Below are 22,785 nucleotides of genomic sequence, written 5' to 3' on the forward strand. Positions count from 1 at the left end.
ATGACTGGTGTTCTTATAGGGAACAGGAGAGACACAGACACAGAGGAGAAGCCACATGAAGACAGAGGATGACATGGGAGGGATGCGGCCACAAGCCCAGGGATGCCTGGACTCCCAGAACCTGGAAGAGACCAGGAGTATTTCATCAAAAGTCAACACGATAGAAGATATCAAAATGAAAGTTCTTAAAATGCTACCCCTGAAACTAATAATACAGTATATGTTCCCTAAATTGCATTTTAATAAAAATTAAAAAAAAAATAAAGAGGAGAGAATGTAGTAAAAAAAAAAAAATGCACAGCATGATTGGGAAGCATAGGGGGCTCGTTAAGATCAAAAACCCTCTGATACTGATGGGGATATTCCAACGTCCAGCGAAGGCTGCTTTATGTGACGCTGGAAGACATTCAGCTCTGTGTGGTACAGCTTTGGCCCATGCCCAGGCTTTATCCTCCTTGTTGTTTGAATACCAGTTGGGACAGAAAGGCATTAGAATACTAACCTGCAGACTTCGTCTGCAATCCAGAGATTTCCTTGCAAGTTCTACTGCTAAACCCTCCACCTTTGATGGGAAGAATACCTCTCACCACGGTATGAACCAAGCTATCATAACGGATAGCTCATTAGTCCCAGCCGTTTCCAGGAGTGGTGGTTCTTACCCTACATTAAAAGATTCAGAAAAAGCCATGATGCCTTCTTAGGGAACTGCTCATTATTCAGTCACCTGCCATGAAGCAAGACTGTCATCTCCAAAATGATCAACACGTCTTATTTAAACAAAGACAACCAGACACGCATAAAGGAGAGAGCCAGGCATCTTTCTGTCAAACCACTAAACTTTGTCCAGTCTATGCTTTTAAAGTATTAGACCTATGCACGTTACATTTAAGCCAGGAATCTCCGAGGCTGAATGCCACTTCTTCTTTTCATCATTCAATCATGATTATCAACAACCCAAAAATGTACCTGCTCTTAATATGCTATTTGCAGACAGACTCTCGGTGCCAGAAATAACCGTGATGTGAAATCAGAGCTCATGCCTTATTCATCGGGTCTGGTTTATATTATTTCTGGCACTCACAGCAAAACGAGTAGCATTGCTCCTTTGGAGAATAATTCAAGACTCTTAGAACACAGCAGTACCTGGTAGAACAGTGTCGACCAGACGTATGCAGACAAATTAGAATCCGGGGCAGTTGTCAACCAAGCAGATGGACTCACTTTGCAAGGTTGAGATGAGGAGGAGGCAGCACGCTTTTTGCTCTTTCTCAACAATCTCCAGTGAGAGAGCCAAGTATATGATGATGATGTCAAACAAAGCTCTGAACTACCCCTGTAACGACTTCACCTTGACAGTAATCCAGAAGACTGGGCGAAGGCGCTAAGTGCCATCTAGGAATGCGGCAGAAAGGAAAGTGAGGTGGGCTCAGCATTTGCAGAGCAGATCTCAAAGGCCACATGGTGTAACCACGGCCCTCACCGGTGCTCAGTTTAGGATTGAGCCCAGATGGGTTGGCAGTAAGAAAATCGACATTCCTTTGTTGACTGCTTCCTATCAGAATGGCAACATGGGATGAGTCTTGCGTGCTCCGGCTGTCGGAGGTGGTGTCCCAGCCAGGTGCCTCGTGCATTAGAACACCTGGACCACCTTCTTTTCATGGAAATCCCATCCCTTGTGGCTTCTTAGCTACTCTTCTTCTTTGAATCATTTTGTTTCATCTCAGAGTTCTTTTGTGTCTCCTTTCCGTGTTCTCGATTTCCTTCTGGAATTCTCTTCATGATTTCCCTGCTGACGGCTCAGATGTACGATCCTTTTTTATATAATACCCTCCCTTGGGCACTCATGACTTCATTAAGGCCTGTGAACATTGGCCTGCCCCCTGCACAGTCATGCACAGTCATTTACACCATCTTCCTCTTGTGAAACTTTCTACTCTTCTTATCCTAGTATCTGTGTTTTAAGGAAAAGGAAAAATTGTTGACCTCATACCATGTTTGGAACTAGGGGCTTTGTTGACCTCATACCATGTGTCAGACATGAGTATGGATGCTTCACAACCAATTCCTTGCTTAATCCTATGAAGTACTTCTCATACCAGGATCCTCCTCACCTCAAAAACAGGGGACGTAGGTCTCAGAGAGATGAGCTCACATGACTAAAAGTTGGCAGACCAGCATTTCAACCTAACTGTGATGCTGCTACTCATTCCACCTCCCAAGTTACCTCTGAAATTTGTGCTAATGATGTCCCCTTAGTGCCCAAACAGCATCTTATTTATCGCTGGATTCCTAAAACTTATCAGTGCCTTGGACTTCCCCAGGTGGAGATGTAAAGTGAGAAATATAATCTTCCTGCCTGTTGCATTCTCTATGAGTGAAGGACCTTATCCATGTTCCCATTTAAATAATAATGTAGACAATTGAGAAAAAGTAGAGTCATTGGTTCGTGAAAGACCAATTCCCATGCATAAAAATCTGCACCACGACGTGGATATTTCCACCCTATCTACAACTGTAAAACCAGATTTTACTCCTGGTTTCCATTTTGTCTATCCTCTTTGCTTTGAGAGGAGGGCCAGAACCCAGAAAATGTTGTGAATCTGAAGACAAAAAAGAAGGGAAATGTTGCAGAGTCAACATTCAAATCCAGACACTAATTAATAAGTATGCCTCGGCTTAATCAAGGCATTTCCACATGGGAGCACTTTTAATGTTTATTATACACTAATTAAAATGGTTTTCATTTCCAACAAGTTCTGAGCCATGTGCTAATCACCTTGCCTGGATAAACTTGACAGGTGAGGAGATTTTGTTTTTCGTTTAAACTTCGGGGCATACTGAATTTTACTTGAATTGGCATTTGAAGCATGTTTTGCAGCAAAACAAATAAAAGTATTTCATTGAATAACTTGAGTGCTTATGTTGGAATGAGATTTTTTTTCACTTTACCAAGTGTCTTCTCATACATTCATTCATTTTGTCATGGATATGTGAGCATGTGTGTGCACTATTTACACAATGCTTATTGTTCTCTTTGCTCTTTTAATGGATCCAAATGAGAAACCATTATGCAGTACCAAATTTACTTGGAAAAGCAATAAGTCCATATATAAATCTTCACCTGCTCAGATTCCCCAATAGCTAGGCATGCCCATCTGAACCTCATCCCAGCCAACGAAGCGTGAGTGGCAGGTGCTGGGCATAGCTTCCAGAAATCATCCCAAGAGACACAGGCCTTGCTTGGCTTAGCTGATTTGCTACACAGTTCTTTTTTTTTTTTTTTTTTTTTTGAGAGAGAGAGAGAAAGCATGCAAATGGTGGGGGGGCACAGGGCAGGAGGAAAGGGAGAGACAATCTTAAGCAGGCTCCATGCTCAGCGCAGAGCCCAACACGGGGCTCGATCTTATGACCTTGAGATCATGACCTGAGACGAAATCAAGGCATCCCTACACAGTTGTCATTAAAACCATTTCTAGAACTGGAATTACTAGATCAAAATGCATGCACATGGGGTGCCTGGGTGGCTCAGTCGTTAAGCGTCTGCCTTCGGCTCAGGTCATGATCCCAGGGTCCTGGAATCGAGCCCCACGTCGGGCTCCCTGCTCTGCGGGAAGCCTGCTTCTCCCTCTCCCACTCCCCCTGCTTGTGTTCCCTCTCCCACTGTGTCTCTTCCTGTCAAATAAATAAATAAAATCTTTTTAAAAAATGCATGCACATGTTTAATTGTGATGGGTCTCTCAGCAATGCTTTTGATGACGTCACAATGATTTACATTGTCACCAATTATGTAGAGAGTGTTTCTCCATCTACTCATCAGTTTGGTGAGTGTTGTCAAACTTTGTCATCCTCTCCAATCTAATGAGCAAATGTTTTAATTTTAATTTACATTTCTCTTAATATCTTCATAAATTAACATTGTTGTGAATGATCTATTTATGTTTGTCATCCATGTTTTTCTGTTGGGCTTTTCTTGTTATTAATTTATATATGTATATCTTAAGTACACTTTATATGTATTTTGTATACTAAAATCATTTTTACTCATTCTTTTATCTTTTGATTTTGTTTACGGCATTTTTCCATGCAGTGCATAAAATGTAGTCTAATATACCTATCTTTTAAAATAACTCAGTTCCATGCTATAAAAACACTTATCATTTAAGGTGCCTGGGTAGATCAGTTGGTTAAGCATCTGCCTTCAGCTCAGGTTGTGATCTCGGATTCCTGGGATAGAGCCCTGCCTTTGGGCTCCCTGCTCAGTGGGGAGTCTGCTTCTCCCTCTCCCTCTGCCCCTCGCCCCTCTAGTGCCCATGCTCTCTCTCTCATACATAAATATAATCTTTAAAAAAAAAAAAAGCAATTGTCACTCTGAGATTATTTAACCAAAAATTTCCCAACCTTTTTTCTGGTACTGTATTGTTTTCCTTTTTCCTTTGAAATATATGATCTAGGGATGCCTGGGTGGCTCAGTCAGTTAAGCATCTGCCATCGACTCAGGTTATGACCCCAGGGTCCTGGGATCGAGTCCCACATCGGGCTCCCTGCTCAGTGGGGAGCCTGCTTCTCCCTCTGCCTGCCGCTCTCCCTGCTTGTGCTCTGTCTGTCTCTCTGACAAATAAATAAAAAGAAAAAAAAGAAATATATGATCTATTGGATTTACCTATTGATTGACATATAGAGAGAACATTGGTAGGAATCATTTCTTATTCCTAAGTGGTTACTCATTTGCAATTATGCATATCCAAATGTGCAGAAGTCCATCATGCACTAACTTGTTTTATACTTCAGCATGAATTTCTAGATGCTCTATTTTATGTGAAATATCCACCAAACTGTGCATGGAACAGAAACCAACTCGTTAATTAATTTGCCTTGATATCATCAAATTTTGTTTCCTTTTAAAGGATTATGGTGCACCAAACATTACATTTGAGAAAATTTTGGAAAGACAGTGATACAAAAGAATCTTAGAAAATGCAGAGCTAATAGATAATTGCCAACGACATTTTAATTGTATTTATTTCCTGCACAACTTCAGGTGCATTAAACTGTTGACATATGTATGTAATACATTTGAATATTTTATTCCCCCACATTAGTCTAATGGTCTTGAGGTAATACCTTCTTGATCACATGGCTAATACTATTAATGTACAATTTATGTCAAATAGAGAGCCTTTTTTTTAGGTTTTTCACATCATTATTTACAAATAATATTGTCACACAAATTTTGTGATGTATCGGTCTGCTACAGGCTACAACTAAATATATTAGCTGAGTAAAATTTTTATTTTACTTTGTTCTGGAGGACTCTTATTTCATCAAAGGTATGTCTTCATTAAGATTTTCAGTGTCTTGGGGTTCCTGGATGGCTCAGTCGGTTAAGCAGATATCTGCCTTCGGCTCAGGTCAAATCCGCCTTCGGCTCAGGTCAAATAAATAAATAAATAAATAAATCTTTAAAAAAAAGAAAAAAAAATTTTCAGAGTTTTGGCTCAGCAACATCTGACTTGGCTCTTTTGGTGAGGGCAGTCCTTCTATCTTGAGTTTAATGTTACCAGACATCAATGGTTGATAAAAGTTCATACTTATCTTTGAATGAATTTAGTGCTGACTTCCGATCATCCCCAACTTAAAACTGAGTACCTAAAATAGCTTTATTCATAAATGTTGCTATCATTTAAATTTATAATAAATTTGGAACCGATCTATTTTTTGTACCGAAAGAATATTTTGCATATTTCAGCAATCATTCAGAAATCATGTGTATGTACTGTTGAATTCCTCTCTCCCTCCCTTCCTTTCTTTTTTTTTTCTGGAAATGCCAAGAAGATAATTTTTCTTTACTGGCTTGCTCTGCAATACATGTTATCATTCATTCACTTTCTCTGCAGCAAAGTTTTGCTCTGAATATAGATAAAGTTGTGACAAGCTGCCTGCTGAAGGCAAAATGAGGACACGTGGATTTTAATTCCAAGACTTTCTTGCACTTCGTACTCTTAACCTCTGGGTACTTGATTTCCCATCTATTAGGCACATTTACTCATCTGCAATAATAGGAATCAGTTATGATCACTCTCCTTTTGTGAGTTCCCAGGTACATGTTTGTAACACAAGACTGGCAATCTTTAGTGGCTGTAGGAATGCAACGTTTAATGGGCATCTGGTTGGAAATTTTATCCTTGCTATGTTACTTCTGTCTCAGAGTTCTTAAATCAGCAGACAGCGTTTCTCAAGAATGCTATTTATCCAGCGCCGAGAGCTGCGAGCTGTTCTTGGTTGCCATGGCATCTTTACTTTGGCTCAACTACAAGGAGGTTGACCTTCAAGAACTGTCCACTCTCATGAAGAATCCTAGCATGAGTGAAAGCAAAACCCTTCCTTCCTTTAGCCTACAAGATACGAGAGCTCTTTTTTGCATTGATTTGAAAGGAAAGAATAAAATTAAATTTGAATGCATTCAGTAGACTTGAAGACATGCCTTTTGACCTTCACGCTTGCTTGCCGATCCTTATTTCACAACTACTGGTATAAAGCTCGGAATGATTTCTTATGCCCTGTGAGTGAATCTTAAGTAGCACGGCTGTATTAGCCATGTGATCAAGAAGGTATTATCTCAAGATCATTAGACTAATGTGGGGGAATAAAATATTCAAATGTATTACATACATATGTCAACAGTTTAATGCACCTGAAGTTGTGCAGGAAATAAATACAATTAAAATGTCGTTGGCAATTATCTATTAGCTCTGCATTTTCTAATCTATATCACTATGCCCTTATTAATCTCCAGCATCGAGTTTGTCTTTTTCATGTTGATTCCAACAAGTATATATGGTGTCCCCACCCCTGCAACACATGCCTCTAGGTGCCAAATTTCCTGAGGAACAAAACAAATATATGTAATGTCCAGGACATTGCATTCTTCTTCTTTTTTTCCTTCTGATTTTCTTCTCCTCTCTTTCTATTTATCTTCCCTTACTTGGCCATCTCACCAAGGATTGGGTCTTTAAATGGTGTTTGCATGCTACCTTCTCCCCCATTTACTTTTCTTGATTAGTATACTCTCCTTGTCAACTGCCAGCTGTAAGCCCAACTGTGTCCTCCATGTCTCCATTTTTTTGACCAGTGGACATCCTACACTCAACTCTGTCACTTTTTCACCTCTTCTGTTTCCATGTTTCTGATGCTTCTTTGCTCTTTCACTTCAGATGCTCAGCCAAAACCCTCAGGTCCTTGCTCATTTCCCATTTTCTTTTGCACACTACATTCAGTTATTCACCCCTAAACACATATCCAGGATGGACGCCCTCTTGCTTGACTTTGGTAGAACCATCCATCTGTTCCTACACTTGTTTCATGTGACAACCTAACTGGCCTCTCTCTCTTCACTCTTATCTCTTTTTATTCCCAACACTGTGGCCAGTGTTCCTCTTGGGAAAACACAGGACATCTCTGTCCCTCCTCTCAGAATGTTGTAGGGCTTCACTTCTCATTTAGGGTAACAGCCAACATCCTCCAAGTGACCACAGCTCTGATGCCCCTTCTGTGTATGAACCCCACTTCCATTTGGAAGTGATTCTTCTGAGTACCCAGTTCTACTTGGTCAGCTACACCGAGATCCACGCTGTTGGACCAATATGCCTGGACGAGTTGCACCTCAGGGCTTTGTCTTAACTAATCCTTTTCCCAGAAATATCAGCCCTCTCAAACAGAGCAATATTCAGCTTTCTCACTGCTTCCAAAGCCTGCTCAAAACCCTCCACCCTTGAGACGCCTGCTCTGATCATCCAATTTTAAAATCTGACACCTCCTCACCCCTGTGTTTCTGATCACTCATAGCCTGCTCTGTCTTCTTTATTTTTCCCTAGTTCTTTCCTCCTCTGAAAATACTAGGTCATGTATTTACTATACTCTGTGGGTCTACTAACTCGAAAGCAATTTCCATAAATGCAGGGGTCTTTGTCATTTTCCTCCCCTGTGATGCATCCCTAACAGCTAAACAAATGTCTGGAATTTACACATAGTTCCTTAAATATTATTGAATTAGTGAAAGATTTAATTGAAGAGCATTTAATTTAGGCAAACTGCCAGGACAGATAATGATAAAGTACTTCCCTGTTATGGTAGTGTTATGAGTCCAGAGACCGGCAAGTTAAAGCAAACACTGTTTACTCAGGAACAGATAAACTTACATATTCTTATAAAAATTAACTTTAAAAATATAAAAGATATATCCGCTAAAAAGCCAAGACCTGCTCTTTACTCAGTAACAGCTAAGTTAAATTAACTTTGAAAATCTTAAACAGATTTAGTACATTTTTGTATAAACAGAAAATCTAATCTGAGGTAATAATTGTGATTTTAGAGTGGACACCTACATAAGAAATACATTTAATGGAAATCTTTTCACTTTATACACTTGGAGGATCGCTTTTGTCAGTCATACATGGTTTCAATATTTATTCCCACTACAAAACAGCTTGTCTTTTCATTTAATACTGTCCTTTGGTGAACAGATGGTCTTTATTGTAAGGTAGTCTTTTATAATCAATATTTTTATTTATATTTGCTATATCCCCATTCTGAATAACAAATTATATTCACATGTGTGCCAATTGTAAAAGATATGCCTTGAGCAAAATTATGCAGAAAATTTATAATATGTATATGTATACTAGACTTCTATATATCCTAGATTTATATTACATGTATTACATATATCCTAGATAAATATGCCAAAAAGAAAATTGGTTTAACATTAAAATATGAAAAAATGAATACAAGGTGAAAAGAATTCATACAGATAAAGAGGACTATTTCTGGTGGTTCATGGAAAACTTGGGAATACGTGAAAAAGTTATAGTTTTAAAGCTCAAGTACTTATAAGAAGAAATTAAAAATTCACAGTAATACCTATATACCAATAGGTCAAAGACTAAGGACATAGTGAAATTAGTAAGCATAATAAATAAATAAACATGATACAGGGGCGCCTGGGTGGGTGTGTCGGTTACGAATCTGCCTTGGGCTCAGGTCATGATCCCAGAGTCCTGGGATCGAGTCCTGCATCCGGCTCCCTGATCAACGGGAAGTCTGCTACTCCCTCTCTCTCTGCCCCTCCCTCCATTCATGCTCTCTTTCTCTGTCTTCCTCAAATAAATAAATAAAATCTTTAAAAAATAAAAAGAAAAACTGTTTAAAGATAAATAAATAAGCATGATGCAAGGAGCATTTTTTGTTCTGAACAAACATGTATGACATCGACAGACCATGTTCTAGCTTACAGGGCCTTTTAACATATTCATACCATGTGTATCAGGTTTACTAAACTTAATGTAATAAAATAGTAATTGAAAAACCCAATCTACCTGAACACTATCTTATTTGGATTCTAAAACTACACTTTTCAATGCTCAGTAGTTTAAGGTGGAAATCAAAAGAGAGGACATCAAAAGTACTCTAAATCAAAGGATGTGAGATATATATCAAAATGTATCTTTTAGACCCAAAAAAGATTTTCTCAATGGACTCAACAACAACACATGAAGCTAAGAAAAAAACAATAAAATAAATGCAATGCATAAGAAATGATGGAGAGAATAAGATGTCTTCTTCACATTAACACCATCAGCAGATGAAAGGATAAAGAAAATGTGGATGGTAGGTACAATGGAATATTATTCAGTCTCAAAAAGAAGGAAGTCCTGCAACATAAGACAACATGGATGAATCTATAGATAAGTGTACTGTATTTAGATGGTAGACTTCATGTTAAATATTCTTACCAAAATAAAAAAATTAAAAAGGAAAAGTTATTTTTATTTCACTAGGTGTCCTAAAAGAGTTGCATTTTAAAGAGTAATCATCCTATGTTTTTAAAGACTTGACCGAAAATGTAGATTTGAAGTAAAATTATATTCCCCCAGGAAAAAAGATTAACTCAAAATGTATCATCAACTTAAATGTAAAACATAAAACTATACATTTTTTGGGAAAAAAAAAAGGAGAAAATCTTTAGGATCTAGAGCAAAAATCATGCCAAAAGCACCGACAAAAGAAGCAACTCATACCTGAAACTAGTAGAATATAGTGTCTCAATTTTACTTCATATTTTTTTTAAAAAACAGTTCGTGAATTGGATTTCTTCAGCATTGAAACCTTGCCCTGCAGAAGTTGTTAGCCCAGCCTATCTTCGTGATGAGGTATCTATCTACATGACTCTTGAAGCAAATGGTGGCATTTGAAAGGGAGTTACATTAGATAAAAATAGAGAATACTGAGGCAAATAGTAAAGTATAATTTATGCACTCAGATGAAAGACAAAATGGAATTATTTAAAATCCTCAAGTAAAGGGGTGCCTGGTTGGCTCAGCTAGTTAAGCATCTGACTCTTGATTTCAGCTCAGGTCATGATCTCAGGGTTGTGAGATTGAGCCCCATGCCAGGCTCTGTCTGAGCATGGAGCCTGCTTAAGATTCTCTCTCTCCCTCTCCCTCTGCCCCTCCCCTCCCAAATAAGCAAATCAAATAAACTCCTCAAGTGAAAGCAGAGAGGGCTGAAAAATAAGGGGAAAAAAAATGAGAGTGCTGTAAATAAAGAGAATAAAAACAGAACAAGTACAATAAATAGAATAGTTATGAATATGTTAGCTATTAATCCAACTATATCAATAATTAATCATTAATGTTGAATAGAGACATTAAAAAATTGTAACAGTGTATTTAATTTTTTAAGGACACATATATATGTGTGTGGTCTAAAGGAAGCCCACTTTAAATATTAAAATCTTAGATAGGCTAAAATAAAGGGATGGAGAAAGATAGGCCTTGTTAGCACTAATCAAAATAAATCTGGAGTAGATATATTAATTTCAGACATATCAGACTTCACAAGGAAAATTATCAACAATAAAAATGGGCAATATATAATGTTAAAGGGGACAATTCCTCATGAAGACACATCAGGCATAGATTTGTATCTGCCAAACACCAGAGTATAAAAATACCTGAGGTAAAAACTTACAGAACTTATAAAAACTCATGGAAATCAGAAAATCCATTCTATGGTTACAGACTCCAACTTACCTTCATCAGTAACCCATAAATCCAGGAGACCCAACATCCATGAGTCCATAGTTGAAGTGTCACTGTCAGTCAACTTGATCTAATTGGTATTTACAGAATATTCTGACAGCAGCAGAAGACATATTCTTCTCAAGTTCATATGGAATATGTGCCAAGATGGAACACATTTTGGATGATGAAACACAACTTATCAAATTTGAAAGAACAGAAATCATGTGAAATATGTTCTCAGCCCACAATGGAACTGAATTACAAATCAGTAAGAGGTAGATGAAGAATCCCTGAATAATTGGAAATTAAACCACACACTCCTGGACAACATATGCGGGGAGGGGAGGGGAACCAGCTTATTGAAACAAGTGGAGCGTAGAAAAAGCAGTACTTCAAGGGAATTTTAAAGCATTGAATGCATAATATATTTGAAAAGAAAAAAGTGCAAAATCTATAACCTAAGTGTTGGCCTTAGGAAAGTATAGAAAGGAGATGAATTTAAATCTAAAGCAAATCGAAGAAAAATAAGAATATAAATTAGAGCAGAGATCAATAAATTGAAAAACAGGAAACCCATGGAGAAAAATCAACAGAGCAAAAAAACAGGGTATCTGAAAAGATCAATAAAATCAATAAACCCCAAGCAAGCAAACTTAGCAAAAAAGAGAGAAGACACAATTTAGTAATACCACATATGGAAAAAAGCCATCACTCATGATCCCATGGACATGAAAGTATAACAAAGGAATATTATGAGTAACTCTCAGCCCTCAAGTTTGACAATTTAGATGGAAAGGACCAATTCTCTGAAAGACACAAACTACTGAAACTCATACAAGGAGAAATATGTAATTTGAATAGGCCTATTTACATTAAAGAATTTGAATCAATAATTAATGACCCTCCTAAAAATGCATGAGGCCACACCATTTCACTAGAGAATTCTAGCAAACCTTTAAGGGATAAAAATGTATCAGTTTTCTAGGTCTGCCAAGCAAAGTACCACAGGACGGATGGCTTAAACACAGATATTTATTTTCTCCCAGTCCTAGAGGCTGGGAGTCTGAGATCCAGATGTCGGCAAGTCTGGATTCTCCTGAGGACTCTCTCCTTGGCATGTAGATGCCTTGTTCTCCCTGTATCCTCATGTAGTCTCTGTCCATGTCTGTGTCCTCATCTAGTCTTAAAGGGATATCAGTCCTATAGGTTGAAGGACCACCTCAATGGCCTCATTTTAACTCAATCACATAAAAATCCTTACCTCCAAATATAGTCACAAACAGGTATTGGGCATTGGGAGTTCAACCAATTCAGCACAAAACAAACAATGCCAATTTTCTAAATCTCTTCCACAAAAAAGAAAACACTTCTTTAAAAAAAAAAAAAAGATTTACTTATTTATTTTAGAGAGAGCACAAGTGGGATGAGGGGCAAGGGAAAGAATCTCAAGTAGACCCCACTGAGTGTGGATCCTGACACGGGGCTTGATCCCACAACCCTGAGATCATGACCCAAGCCAAAACTGAGGGTCATGAATGCTCAACCAACTGATCCACCCAGGTACCCCCAAAGAAAACACTTCTTAACTCATTCTGTGAGGCCAGCATCACCCTAACACAAACACCAGATACAGACATGACAACAGAGGGAAACCATGGGCCGATGTCTCTCACAGACATAGATACAAAAATCTTCAACCTAAATAGATTGCTATAATATGTAACAATAAACATACACAATGATAAAGCAAGATGTATACTGTATGCAAACCTGCCTCCACACTTGAAAATAAATATTCATAATCAACAGTGTTAAGTCACATGATTGTATCAGTTGTCCCAGAAAAATCGTTAGATAAAATCTAACGATAGCAACATGCAGCAAACGAAGAAAAGAGTGACATTTCCTTAACTTCATACAGAATATCTACAAACAGCCTTCTTTATGAGAAACTGGATACTCTCATAAAGAAGGCAAAGCAAAGTATGTCCCCTCCCACCATTCCTACATAAACCCATACTGGAGGTCCGAGTTTATGCAATAAGACAAGAAAATAAAAGCTCAGTTTGGGAAGGAGAAATAAAACTGTCATTTTTTTCTTAAATAGATGACATGATTGTCTATGCAGCAAATGCCAAAGATCAATAACAACAAAAGCTTCTGGAACTAATAAGGATTGCAACAAAGTCTCATGACAAAGATTATTGTATATAGCCAATTATTTTACTCTATACAAGCAATTGAAATTTGCAATTAAAAACAAAATCTCATTTAATGAGTACCATAAGAAGGCAATCAATTGTTGCAGGTGACCAAGGAGAAACCTAATCGTTCTTTAATTGGCTGTTTATATAGGGCTCTGTGTATAATAGCAAGATATTTTAGACAACCTCAATGTCTATTAGTAGGGAGATAGTTGTATAAACATGATTATTTATAATATACAGCACAGATAACTATGGTATCTATTTGTATGTACTATGTTACATCCCCAAGCTATAGTATATAGCACATGTAATATTATCAGCAAAAGCACACAAGTTTGTGTGTGTTTGTGTGTGTGTGTGTGTATGTGTGTATCGATGATAATAGCTATTTCTTTTTTTTTTTTTTAAAGATTTTATTTATTTATTTGACAGAGAGAGAGACAGCGAGAGCAGGAACACAAGCAGGGGGAGTGGGAGGGGGAGAAGCAGGCTTCCCGCCAAGCAGGGAGCCCGATGTGGGACTCGATCCCAGGACCCTGGGATCATGACCTGAGCCGAAGGCAGACGCTTAACGACTGAGCCACCCAGGCGCCCGATAATAGCTATTTCTTAAGAGACAGCTAGGATAAGGAAGCAACATTTGATGGGAGGTGATCCTTATTTGAATTTCAAAAAAAGAAAAGGCAAGGATAATTAAATAGTGTTTGTTCTATAGAGTTAAAATTGCAAACTAATAAGAATACATTCCCAAGCAATTGAAACAATTATGAGAGCAGTGTCCTCTAGAACAAGGGATTCTGCAAGAAACATGATGATATTGGTTGTGTAGAAACATTAAAATTACCACATTATAATAAGGATATCTATAACTTAGGGAGCACAGGGAAGGGGACTAAACCTACTGAATAATCAAGATTTTGGAAGTCATATCTCATTTAACGTTGAGGTGATTTCCATGAGCTCACCAGCATTATCGCCTTTGTTACAGGTGGGATGGTTGAAGCTCAGAGAAATAGTCATGAGCAGGAGTACAATCCACTGAAGATAGAGTCAGGATTGAACATGGTCAGTGGACTTTAAAAGTTCATGCTCTTTGGCACTCAAATGTCCTCATTTTATATTCATAAAGCAAGTAAAATTCATCCCAGTGAGAGATATTATATAGAAATATAATATTAGACTCAGCATCATTTGAAAAGATATCATTTTAAGATCCATTTCTACATTATGGAGCTATTCCTGCACCCCAGTAAATGACCCATAATAACAGTGATTTGTAGATCTTGTTATAAAACCTTCTAATAAAAATTCCTATATAAGTATTAAATTCATTTCAACAAGAATTCATTAGCTTGTTTTACCAACGTAAGCAAGTTTAGGAGTAAAGCTCCATACCAAAGGGTTTTGGAGACCACAAGTGCCATGTGCGAGGCTCACATGAGAGATGCGAATCCAAAATGGAGAGAGAGAAAGGTGTCAGAAGGTGCAGCTGAGGGATCACACATAAAAAATTGAACTGGTGCTCTTTTCACTTTGGATCTATCTTTGGGAATATATGGAAAAGTAACTACATACAGCTATCCTCAACAGAAGATGGTCATGACCTCTAACTTAAACTTTAAATCTAAGAAGTGGGGTTGAATGCCCCATAAATCTGTTAGTATTTGACTCTACGTATGTTTTGGATCATTTCTACTTGCTAGGGTGATGACATAACCATTTTACTTTAGTTTTCAGTATAGATCTTATGACTTCATTCCCCTTCCATATAATTTATGCCATTTAAGGAAAACCTCCCCTGTTGTGTTTTTTATCCCTCTTTTTCCTCTCCTTCCTTTCTTATTTCCTTCCTTCCTTCCTTTCTTATTTCCTTCCTTCCTTCCTTTCTTATTTCCTTCCTTCCTTCCTTTCTTATTTCCTTCCTTCCTTCCTTCCTTCCTTCCTTCCTTCCTTCCTTCCTTCCTTCCTCCCTCCCTCCCTCCCTCCCTCCCTTCCTCCTCCTCCCTCCCTCCCTTCCTTCCTTCTGTGGGCCAAGAAATGTCACATGTTTCAGACACAAAATTCAATAAGAAGACAAAATTCAAGGGAATCCAGTCCATCGGGAGAGGCATGCATCTAAAACAGCGCAATCACCCTGTACGTCCAGAGCAGACTTAAATATAGAGAAGGGATTAAGGAGAGTCTATCCCATAGTTCAGGGAAGGCTTGCTGGAAGAGGCAGCATGTGAACTAGGATGCAAAGAAAAATTTGCTTTCCGCCACGTACATTTCAAAAGAGCATGGGACAGTCCAGGCTGAGAGGATCGCATATGCTGAAGGACATCATGCATTTGGGGGGGTTTAAACAGTGGAATTATTTGGGAATGATCCAGGAATAGAAAAGAGCAGGAGCAAAAGTTGGTGGCCAGCATGTATGGGGCTCATGTTCTATATCAGACACAGTGGGGATACCAGGAGTGATTTCAGGTAGAAGAGAAACATCACTGTGCTATTTTCAAAATGTTAAAGAATCATTTCAGGTGTAGGGCAGAAGAGTGATGTCACCAAGATCATTTCAATACCTTTGTGAGGAGCACATTCTCTAGAAACGGAAGGAGAGCTATGTGAAAGCTTTGGTGTCTCCCAAGTTGTATCTGGGTCAGAAGTAGGACTGCAGTTCATCCCAGGACTCGGGGGTAGGAATTCTAACCCAGTGGGATGTCAGAGTTTGATTGCCTTAGATCACAATGATCTTGGCTATAGCTTGACCCAACCTTTCCTGACTTCCTTCATCAGAAAACCTTCTACTTGTAAGACTTCCAATGGCTAAAATAATGCCCACCTATGTTCTTTCCACCCAGGTCTATCCCTCATCTCCCAGTTCACTCAAAGACCCACCAGAAAAGCCCTTAGATTCCTTCTTCATCTCAATACCACCTGATCCCATCATAGCACTCCACCCTCATGACCTCATGTCACCCTAAGCCCCTCCCAAAGGCCCACTTTCTACTACCATCCCACTGGGGCTGAGGGCTTCCACGGATGGACTTAGAAGGTCACAGCCATCTCCTCCCAAGCATTCTGCAATGCTGCACCTCTTTCTTCTCTGACAAATATCACTCCATCTACGGTCATGGTTTTGAAGCTTTCATGCCACCATGTCCTGATTCCACTGCTTTCTGAAAGCCAGTTGCTATTGTCTCTTCAACTATAAAAGACATTCTGATAAATCTAATAAATTCCTGTATTTGCCTCCAAGAGCTAAAACGCCTCCCTATCCATCACAGTGAGCCCACACGTAATGAAAGCATTGACATCTCATTTCTTTACCAATTGGGTGACTATTTCTGTCTTTCAAATAATAATAAGTTGCTAATAGGTGAGTTAGGTCAACCAATTTTAACTTCTTTACAAAACCAATTTTAGCGAAGTCTTAAAGTGCCTTATTTTCATTGATGGATACTTTTTTGGTTTTTTAATAATTCTTGGTCAGTTTCTAAAATTGTTCTCCCCCACTAGTGAAGCAAATTCAGAGAAAAGAAACCATAGATACACAGCAATTGGAAGTCCTGTAGAGCTCCCTGTTGGGGGTCTGTATGTATCCAGAAATCCATAGTGCCTTCTCCCATGAGCACTTCATCAGTCCAGTGAATACTTTTGTCATAGTGAGAGTGATTACTCTAGAAAAATAAACCCTGATCACTTTATATTAATACCCTAGGGCTGCTTGGCAGTTTTTCATTGAGGAATGTTAGATCCTTTCACTGTGGAGTGGACTTGTGGGATGTCTCTCAACGAACACTCAGTCTACCCACATAGTTAACATGTTAAAAAAAATAAAAATTAGCTCTAGGGGAGGCATCTTACATACTTTATTGTGTAATATTGTATAATACGATCATAAAGTGACAGCAAACATTTCAATATAGGAGATAGATATTGGGGATTGTGATTTAAATCATTACTGTATTTTTAAAAACAGTTAGCCCATGACTAAAATCTGGGTGTTTACAGACCTGGCTCTGGTTTAAAGAATCCAACAAGCAACTGTGGGAAGTGTGTTATCCTGGACACATACTAATGACTGTGGGGTTTCGTTTCTAAAAGCGTGGAACCTCATCAGCACCCCTTTTGTATGCTGGTTGCGGTCCTCGGGATGCCTTGTCATCTATGTTTGCTAAAATATTTTCTGTGGGTTCTGTTGTTTGCTATTTACTTTCACTGTCTGTTCACGTGTGGGGATTCAGAAGTCGCCAGAAATTATGCACACACTCCTTCGACCGTCGTCCCGGAAACCCATTAAATTTTTAATTAAACAATTACCTCATCTTGGTTTTAACACTTGATATGGGGTATTAACTGAAAAGCTACCATATGTCAATTACTTAGGAATGAGAATTTTTATCCGCAGCGCTGAAGGAAACAATTAGTCTTACAGAGATGTTTACCATCCAATTCACACCTGGAAAAATAATGAAAATGACAATTCAGGAGTGTATTTTGATCACCCATCCATGAGATATTATACACCTTACTTTGGCAACATCTCTGGGGTGTGTGTATGTGTGTGTGTGTGTGCACGTGCCCATGTACGCATGTGCTTATGGGGAGAGACACGTTCTTTTCAACAATGCAGAAGCTTGAAACTCTTATTTATTTATTTATTTATTTGGAAGTGAATATCCTCCAAACTTTCTGCTGCAAACGTCTCCCACTGGTTCCTTTGGAACACGTAACAGAAGGCGGTAGCCCTTGGAAATTGCAAATAAATCCAAACATGATGATAAGTATTATAATAAGATGATTTGCCACACAAGGACAGTCTTCCCACTGAGGCTCACAGGTACTATTCCTGTCGGTCCCATGCTTCAGGAAAATCATGGGAATTTGGTAAGCAACGCAACCTTTAGCAGCCTCCCGCTTACCTACCTTGCCCACCACTGCTAGGCATTCACACATGATTCTGTTCACAGACTTCATCAATCAATACACTCCTATTTTTTGACTTGTCATTCTCTCCTGCTACACCACTCAGCTCAAACATCTCTACTTTCAAAAATCATAGTTGTGGGGTGCCTGGGTGACTCAGTCAGTTAAGTGCCTGCCTTCAGCTTAGGTCATGATCCCAGGGTCCTGGGATTGAGTCCCGCATCGGGCTCCCTGCTCGGCGGGAAGCCTGCTTCTCCCTCTCCCTCTGACTGCTACTCACTCTCTTTATGTCAAATAAATAAATAAAATCTTAAAAAAAAAAAAAAAAGCAAGGGGATTGCAAATGCCAACAAGGAAGAAAGGCAAACTACAACACCATCCAGATTGTTGTGGGGAACTGAAACTTCTTTGTGCAAAAAGCCAGTCACTTAGGAAGAAATAAAAGTGTACATAATTTCTGTCAATGCTACATTATAGAACACGGTAGGTATCTTGAAAGATTTTCATAGAAATAAATGTCAACCTAGAATTCAACGCCAAATTAAAATATTCAAGACCGGGGACCCAATGCAATGTTTGCAGATAAGCCCTTGAGCATGTGTTACTTATGACTGCAGCAAAAAGAATTTCCAGAGAATAGGAGCATCTGGGAGGCTCAATCGGTTAAGCGTCTGCCTTCGGTTCAGGTCATGATCCCAGGGTCCTGGGATCGAGCCCTACGTCGGGTTCTCTGCTCCACAGGAAGCCTGCTTCTCCTTCTCCCACTCCCCCTGCTTGTGTTCCCTCTCTTGCTGTGTCTCTCTCTGTCAGATAAATAAATAAAATCTTTAAAAATAAATAAATAAATAAATAAAAGAATTTCCAGAGAATATTCATCAAGAATATGACAACCGGGTCTAGAAGTAAAATACGGCATCATGTAATAAGCAAGGCGCTTCCACAAAGCAGTAACTCCAGTACTCAAAATAACTTTAATTTCGTGGAATACGCAAAGCAGTTGTGTTTAACATACCAGGAGATAATACATGGAACGTGAGCGCTGAAATAGCATTTAACGTATTTGAGGACTTTTTCAGGAGAAAGTTGGAGATACTGATTAGCCCTATATGTTTTATACGCACACATTAAAATTGTAGGATTCAACACTGAAGAATGCAAAATGAGCACAGAATTACAAGCCAATGGAGGGGAAAGTAACAAAAAATGTTGTCGGTCCGAGAGGCAGCCACAAAACAGATATAAAAAAGAAAATTTGATAGAAGAACATACACATCACATCATAGAAAAAAGACAAAATTAACAGTAGGCCTAAAAATGAAAGAAATAGATTAATCTCAGCAATTGAAATGAATGAAGCAAATACATATGGGTTGGTGTTGTGTGAACAGGATGCATGCAGAGTGACAAGTTCCCATGAGTGTGTAAAGCAATAATACTATCTAGCAATCACACGATGCCTATGAGCAGTCACATGGACTCCTGTGGGTGTGAATCATGCCCAACAGATGCACGAAAATGTTTGTCTAGTGATGCACGGGGTCAGATTTTGTCAGAAGGATAAGGAATAGTTGATGGAATGATTTTTTTAAGTTTTTGTTTAAATGTATTTATTTTAGAGAGAGAGTATGAGCAGGGTAGAAGTAGATGGGGGAGGGAGAGAGAATCTGAAGCAGACTCCATGCTGAACCCAACTTGGGGCTCGATCCCAGGACCGTGAGATCATGACCTGAGCCGAAACCAGGAGTCAGATTGCTTAACTGACTGAGCCACCCAGGTGCCGCTAGAACGATTTCTAATATAAAAATTTCAAGGGAAGGGGCACCTGGGTGGCTCAGTCGTTAAGTGTCTGCCTTCGGCTCAGGTCATGATCCCAGGGTCCTGGGATCGAGCCCCGCATCGGGCTCCCTGCTCCGCGGGAAGCCTGCTTCTCCCTCTCCCACTCCCCCTGCTTGTGTTCCCTCTCTCGCTGTCTCTCTGTCTGTCAAAATAAATAAATAAAATCTTAAAAAAAAATTTCAAGGGAAAATTTAATGCGTAAATCTATTCATGGTAGATGGATGCTCCCCACATTGCATTATCCTTGTTCTATTTTCTGTAATTTTAACTATTTTTAAAAATAAAAACTTTACATTCCATAAGCATGTGAAACTATCCCAGTGGATGATGAATGAAATCCAGAAGGACGTGGTGTTTTGAAACCTTAGGAATTCAAATAAGCTGCACTCACAGGAGAGATTCAAAATAGGGTCGTAGCCCAATACAAATATTTGGAAGACCACAATTTGAGCTGAAACCTCTCTCATTTCCAAGTTGGCCTGTGGAAGTCTGGAAAAGATCCTGGGGTTTCAGACAGACTTTTACTATTAACGAATGATGTATTTTTTGAATATTTTCTTTAGTATTACGGTATAACTAATAGCCAATAAAGTGCACACATCTTAAGGGGGTAGGGTGATGAATCAGATTTACTAATTGCACAGATGGACAGTTAATGTGGGGTGCTATTTTTGGAAATTGCAGAGACTTTTTTTTTTTCACATTTGGCTGAATCAGATTCCACAACATATGCGTATATAAAATGTGTTCCAGCTCTTAATCTTGAATTTGAATCCTCTTAGAGCCACTGAAAGGTGTCTTTCAGTGATGTTTAAAAATTTTGTAATTCTTCTTAAGCCACCTTTATGTAAGTACTAGCTTCTTTATGGGAAGCCAAATCCCGTAACGCTTATTACTGAAGAGAATTGCCTTTGCTTTTGAGTTTCATTGAGCCACAAATTTAAACGAAGTTCCAAATAAGAATCTGACGGAACACAAAGCCTAGGGGAAAATAGCCCTGGAATGAGACTGTCCGTGAAGGTTTTCCTGTTGCAAGTTTCCAACATTGAGAAAAATATTCTAAGTATAGTCAAAGCCTGTTTCATTATTTGGGGAGTTTTAGTTTTGATTACAGAAAGACTAGCTGGTTTTTATTTTTATTTTTGCATAAGCTAAAGGGCCAGGAGATTTGAATTTTAGAGTAAGACTCTCTGTATATAAAGGCTGGAAGCTAAATGAGTCCCTACAGTGGATGGTGTTCACCCATTTCAGTAATGGCAACCAACAAAATCCTCCACCGTACATCATTCATTTGAATGCACCTGCTACCATCACCAGGACACACAGGGGCTGGGGTTCTGGGTCTCTCATTTCAAAACAAGTTCTCTCCTCAACCTCAGCCAGTGGCTGTCCCCCCAACAGATACAGAAGACAAGTATGCGAAGACTAACCCATTCTGGGGAAACAGTCTCAAATGAACTGTCGTCCATGTGCCATGAACACATGGAAACAGGTGTCTCAAACTAGCATCTCTGGAGAAGTAGAGAAATCATGACAGTCCCACCATTTGGAGAAGTTCAAAGTTAGGACCCTGTAACATTTTAAGATCGTTGGTGTCCCCTGAAATGGGGCGTTTGGGGTCAGTTTGCTGAGCGGCCACATCAACGTCCGTTCAAAACCATAGGTACCATCCAATGTATGTTCATTTTCATTAAGCTTGTCACTGTGTTTGTGATTATCAAGCACACCCATAGTCTGGAATTCCACCGTGTTGTGCAATGACGACTGATTAGCTATCCTTGTGAGTAAAACTTGTGTTACTGAGTGTATCATTATCTGGGTTGGGAGTGACTCTCAAACCTGACTCAATTTAGAAAGAGAGCTATTATGTGACTGTTTTCTGGAATTTGGGAAATTAGTGCTACCTTGCTTTACCTTTCCAAGTGAGTTAGGACACGCACATTCTGCCACCTCTCAACCTCCCTGCCTCCCGTCCTCCTCCCTGGAGACTTTACAGTTGTGCTGGGAAGTCGGAACTGTGAACCATGCTTGCACAGGTACAGACTTCGGAGCTGGTCTGATCTGGGTTTGAATCCGTGTTCAGGGTCTTCCCAGGTGTGTGACTGAGGACACGTACTCAACCCATCGAAGCTCTACTTCTCCCCGGTAGATGCTGGAAATAATCATGGTGTCTAACTCAGGAAGGCATCGGGAGACAGTGGTTCTGACTTGGTGTTTCCCAAAGCCTGGCACGCATGTCCCATGATCAGTGCACGTGCTCGTCTTTTCTTACAATGATGAGTTTTATAATAACGGTCACTCTCATTACATAAAGTAAAACTCTTGTTCTTGTGGGGTCCTGGGAGTTTTAATGAAAACACACAGTTGTCAGACTGACAACATAACTAGGTCATAATTCCTTAAGCTCTAGCCACTCTGTCCTACTTTGTGGCCAGTGCTTTGCCCCAGCTCTGTCCCAGGACCTGTCAGTCTTCTTGTGCCTCTGTGGTGTCTTTTCCAGAACGTTCTATGAATGGATCAACTATTATGCAAGGTATGGAGACTGGCTTCTTTCATTTAGAGTCACAGATGTGAGGTCTTTTCCAGAATGTTCTATGAATGGATCAAACCATATGCAGGGTATGGAGACTGCCTTCTTGCACTTAGATGCACAGATGTGAGATCTTTTCCAGAATGTTCTATGAATGGATCAACTATTATGCAGGGTATGGAGACTGCCTTCTTGCACTTAGATGCACAGATGTGAGATCTTTTCC

Source organism: Leptonychotes weddellii, chromosome X, assembly GCF_054177405.1.
Source record: "Leptonychotes weddellii isolate Sample4059 chromosome X, ASM5417740v2, whole genome shotgun sequence".
NCBI classification, from domain to species: Eukaryota; Metazoa; Chordata; class Mammalia; order Carnivora; family Phocidae; genus Leptonychotes; species Leptonychotes weddellii.